The 5806-nt window shown below is 29.3% G+C and overlaps 1 long non-coding RNA gene across 3 annotated transcripts; it reads right to left on the bottom strand.

The window, feature by feature from the left end:
- Positions 1-2256: 2256 nt before the first annotated feature.
- On the bottom strand, positions 2257-5079 carry LOC104229144 (uncharacterized). 3 transcript variants are annotated; one of them, XR_711530.2, is made up of 4 exons: positions 4784-5079; positions 4478-4547; positions 3098-3143; positions 2257-2539 (listed from the first exon to the last, which is right to left on the bottom strand). It is a non-coding gene; the product is annotated as an uncharacterized lncRNA (long non-coding RNA). The 3 variants fall into 3 exon arrangements; XR_711536.2 differs by having other exon boundaries at positions 4788-5079; XR_711531.2 differs by having other exon boundaries at positions 4879-5075.
- Positions 5080-5806: the final 727 nt, after the last annotated feature.

The following is a 5806-nucleotide window of genomic DNA, read 5'->3' as shown; positions in this document are numbered from 1 at the left end:
TGTTAATATGTAACTAAATTAAAAAATTAATATCACCTAAATTTTAGTTGGAAATGTATCATGAAGGAAAATCAGTCCAAATTCTATCCTTTCGTTTTTCACTTTGACCAAAATTAAAGAAAGAATCTTCCTTAAATAAAAATATTTACTACATAAAAAATTTTTGAACAATTTACAGATTTGGTATTCTTCTAATAAGCATAATGTTCCTAAATATACCATATTTCATATTATTTTTATCCTAATCTTGTCAATCTATATTAGATTTTGTCCTAAAATCTATTTTGATTTTGTCTTAAAAGTGCCAAGTGGCATTTTCTCAATAAGCCATTTGGCTTAACCACATTGCAAACTACTCTCCTTTTAATATAATATAGATTTATATATTATTATAATATTATCCTAAATTGCCAAGTGACTTTATAGTAGTTTTCCCCTTGACTTAATTACAATGCAAACTTTATTCCTTTAATATATATATATAGAGAGAGAGAGAGAGGGAGAGAGAGAGAGAGTGTGTATGTGAGAGAGATTAATTATGACATTTCATATCATATTTGTCAAACTAAATATTTTGTTAATACGTACCTAAATTAAAAAAATAATATCACCTAAATTTTAGTTGGAAATGTATCATGAAGGAAAATCAGTCCAAATTCAATCCTTTCGTTTTTCACTTTGACCAAAATTAAAGAAAGAATCTTCCTTAAATAAAAATATTTACTACATAAAAATTTCTTGAACAATTTACATATTTGGTATTCTTCTAATAAGCATAATGTTCCTAAATATACCATATTTCATATTATTTTTATCCTAATCTTGTCAATCTATATTAGATTTTGTCCTAAAATCTATTTTGATTTTGTCTTAAAAGTGCCAAGTGTCATTCTCAATAAGCCATTTGGCTTAACCACATTGCAAACTACTCTCCTTTTAATATAATATAGATACTAGTATTCGTGCGCGGTCGATATCAATGAAAATTTTTAGTAAGAAAGTAGAAACTTATTTGTTTGATATAAAAAAAAAAAGTTGTCATATCGCATCGACATATTTAAAATCATATATACTTCAATAGAAATTTATCCTGATAATTTTAATTGACACTTGATATCAATATCACGATCTTAATTACTTGTTTTATATGAAAACAAAAAAGTTCTTATCATATCCCTGATATTGACATTAATAAAAATTAATGATCTCACATTATGTGAAAAAGCTTTTAATTTTATATATGTTTGGTACTATACATACGAAATTTCATAAACAAATAGAAGCCATATTTACCGATTTCCACAAAGTCAAAATAGTAATAGGATTCTTTTAATTTCAGTTAATATCATTAAAACTTAACATCCAACTAAACTGAAGTATATCATATAAAAAGAAACTGACCGAATATGAAACCTACTCTAGTTCTAACTTTATATTTTTGAACTCTTTCTGCACCACAGCAAAAAATTATAGTGTCGAAGCCTTCCAAATTTTCCGTAAGTATAATTAAAAGGAGTCTTAAAGCAAAACATAAAAGGAATAATAATAATAATAATAATACAAATAAAATAGCTTCATGAAATAAGAATTGTATTTGAAAATGAAAGGGATAAGAGGTCTAGTTAAAACCTCTAATCCCCTGCTTCAAAAAAATGATTTTGGATTGTCCTTGGTCTCCAACAGAGACTAACCACCACTTTCTGTTCAATTAACAAAACGAATCCAAATCTAAGAAACCATAACCTTTCTTTTATATGCACCATTATCGAATAGTGGTGGATAATGTTCAACTTCTAGTAGAAATGACTCCCTATGTTAATATTAACTAAGCAACTAAGGTAGATAACGTTACCCTTCAATCCAAGCTACATCATCTTCTACCGATAATTCTGACTTTTCGGACCAACTAACCAGGACCTGCCTTCGCAGGTCTCTCTGCATTTTAGGAGTAAAATATGCAGCAAAATCGACCAACGAATCTTAGAAGAATTTCACATTTTCAGCGTATTCGTATACTTAAAACAAAGATCCTTCAGCATAATATCTTATCAAGCGTACCTGAAACGGCTTCAACATGTGAAATATTATCTCATATTATGTATTATTATATAAGAGGAAAAATAACTCATCTTCGGCTAAATCTCAAGTATGGAACAACTAAATCACCATTCCTGACTTTCATAAGGAAAGCATCACATTAGCTAGGTAAATGGATCAGACCAGTGAATGGATTGGCATATTGAGAAATGCAAAATATTGAAAGGAAGTTAATCAATTAATTAAAAAAGGCAATTTCAGCAATTTTTTAAAGTTGCATTACAAATAAGTTAAAAGATTGCCGACGTCTGTAAGTTTAACCATACATGATGATATTTATTAACATATGCTTAAAGCAGATGCCAAAAGAGGTTATAGTGAAGGAAGAACAGATAGTATATCACTATGAGTCATGAATTTAGTTTAAGATGAACATGTATGTAAACCTATTCAGCAACAAATATTTTGTTGATTGCATATCCATCTTGCTAATCGCAACTTTCTGCATATTATTGAGATATAAAGTAGATTAGCAACATGGAATAGAAGTAGATAACTAATTCTGAACTCCCAGGTTTTTTTTGAATGAATTACACTACCTCTTAATCTAGGAAATAAGATACTACTGAAGCACGGGCTAGTTAGCAGATTGCAAAACAATCAAATTTTGCTTCCATAATCAAGTATAAAATCTACTAAAACTTATGCAAACAAACAACAGTGGTACTAGTCTCCTAGACCTTTGTAATTTGTAGTATTCTATAGAATGAAGTATCTGACAATTTAATGATTCAATGAAGTGAAACAAACACCTAAGACTGAATAATTCATGAACGGGTCTGGATTACAAAACTATTTTTAAATTTATATCTTAAAATATGCAATGGTCGATCTTTACTTTTTACCGGTTGATCTTTAATATATAACCAACCTTACATCTCTTCAGTTGCTGGCTGATCAAATGTCGTTCGTTGTTGAAGTATGAACTCAATCAAATGTCGTTCGTTGTTGAAGTATGAACTCAATGTACAAATTAAAAGAAAATGGATAAAATATTTACCAGGGCATAGTGATATTCTTTCAATTGATCTTTGTAAGCAATAGTCCTGTATTAAGCATATAAAATTTCAAAAATTAGCCACAACAATGCAACAAAGAGTGATGTATTCTAAGTCGCAGGAAAAACATTGAATAAAGTACTGTATAATTTCAATATGAAGAGATAAGAGGAGATGAAGAGAAAGATATTATTTTTTGGTAACGAAGAGGAAAATAGTTGCAAACACCTATGGTTTGGCTTCATCCCTCTTGCCTTACCTTCAAGAGGATGAGATCCAACACTATTGCTTTTAACACCATGAAGCCCAAAGTGAAACGCATCATTCCTCATTCTCTCGATTTCTTGTTGATAACGTTTGAGTTTGGTGACCAACATATTCAAAACTCGTAGCGTCGATATTTTATATTCGCTACAATCGTTAGCCTCAGTAATTCCCACAAGTAACTCAAAAGATGATACTTATAAACCAAGTGAACATTCAGAAAGAAAGAAAAAAAAAAAATATAGCTCCCCAAAGCTGAACTATAATATGATCAGAATGCCATAAAAGTTCACATGCTGCTCCAACAGAATGCTATATCAGCAGGGTCAAATAACTTTGTGCTCCTTGAAAAAGAAACAAAGATTTTAAGAATAAGTTTTTGTAAGCAATTTAGTGGCAACGAAGTTCAGTTAATGAGACCGCAGCGCAGCGGAATGGAGCAGCCGCGACACGAAGTTCCTTACATTAGCTGCAATTTAGTATAAAACTAATAGTAAAAAGAACGTTTGTATAAATCCACTTTACTAAATGTAGTTCCGGATTCTTGAGCTCTAAGATACTAAAATTAAACCTACAAAGGTCTTCAATTAAAAAGTGCTAGTAATCTACCAAAATATTACTAACAAAAAAGGGAAAAGGCAGGTACCTTTAGTTTACTTCTTCATAGAGAAGCATATGTTGTGGCAGCGTCGAAGTCCATTTTTCTAATTTTTTTTAAATTTTTACTGTATATTAAAGAAGAATCAAATTTGAAATATTATGGATTAGCTTGGCCTAATTGCTGATTAGATTTTGTCATATTACAAAAAGGAAGAGAAAAGCTAGACGTGTCAAAGAAATGAATTATTACTTGCAATAATCATAGTGAACTGCACTGTGAGTCGAAATACAATTTTAAAGCTATGATTGTTCTTAAAGGTTAGTTTTAAGATATGCATTCGCGAGAAGAACTCTATTTAAAACATGTTTTACGTTATGTACTTCAAATATTATTTGATGAATGAGTCAGGTATATTATCAAACAACTTGGGTGCATAGTCCACTTCAATGATTATCATTAAAACTACTCAATAAATACATGATTAAAAGAAAGAGGGAGAGAAAGTAGAGAACTTAACTGAAAAAATAGGTGCATCTCCGTTCATCTTCTGCTTTCATCCTCATCTTTCCTTGTTCGTCCTTTTGGAACTGGATCCATAAATAAAGTTATTCTTACAAGAACAAATAATAATAAAGCACAAATTAAGAGATCTAATCTTAGAGCAACAATTTTGATACCTTGCAATTAGGTACGATCAATCAAGAAATTATTCAAAACAATCTAAAACTAACACCCAAAAAATTAACAACAGAAGAAGTTCAAGTTTTGCATATCATCAAACATCCTAGGTGTATAGTCCACTTCAATTGAATTTAGAAATTACCAACCGAAGAAGTTCAAATTTGGCATGTAAAGCAGACTACTTTGAGAATTTAGATAGGAAATGAAGTGCTCCACAAATAGCAAATTTCGTTATACTTTGAAATTCTATATTGAGTCCATGTTCCCATAGATTCTCCCTTAAACTTCTTGACGGTTCCACCGGTTTTGTACAGTTTCTTTTTACCACTTCCGCCACAATACGCAAGAAACTAATTATTAAAAACTAACTGTTTAGTTTTATTAGTGGGAACAGTAGAATCACTTGCCAAAGAAATGTGATTTTTATTTTGCAAGCGGTTAAGGCACCTCTACTTACAAACTGTTAAATTTTTCTTCCTATCCTACGATGGTTACATAAAAAAGTTGTTTTATTATTTTAAATTTTAATTTTAATTAAAAAATTAGCTTTAACTAATAACTAATTATTACTCATAACAACTACTTTTTGTCCTAAAAACTAACACGTGCCATTTTCTTATTCCGCCACTTGTCACAATCCTATGCCAAACTTCCTTCCTTTTAATAATACTAGTACTAGTATTAGTACCCGCGCGATGTGCGGACACAAATTATGTCAAACTGTAATCTATGTTGTTTGAATTATGTGCAAATAACCTTAAAATATAAACCTTTCATATAAAAATTATATAATATTAGATATTAATTTTGAAGCAAGATATGGAATTATTATTCAAATCTCCTAGTAGACAACTTTTTATTTTATTTTATTTGTAGCAACCTAATCCCTTGATTTTAGTACTTGTATTTCGTTTCGGTGTCAATATTAAAAAATACTAAATATGTCATGTTGTGATATGTGTTATTTGAGCACATTATATCATATTATTTTAAGAAAATTCTTATTATCACTTTGTTTTTGACTGAAAGTCAAATATGCCTTATTCATCACATCATTTTATGCAAATTCTTTTTTATTTTTGTTTTTTTCTTATAGTTATTGTATTATTTATTATTTAATATTATTATACTGTCATATAATTTTTTATTAGCATAATAATTTAAT

The sequence above is a fragment of the Nicotiana sylvestris genome, chromosome 7 (assembly GCF_000393655.2).
Source record: "Nicotiana sylvestris chromosome 7, ASM39365v2, whole genome shotgun sequence".
In the NCBI taxonomy this organism is placed as follows: Eukaryota; Viridiplantae; Streptophyta; class Magnoliopsida; order Solanales; family Solanaceae; genus Nicotiana; species Nicotiana sylvestris.
This window is presented reverse-complemented; position numbering and strand designations above follow the sequence as displayed.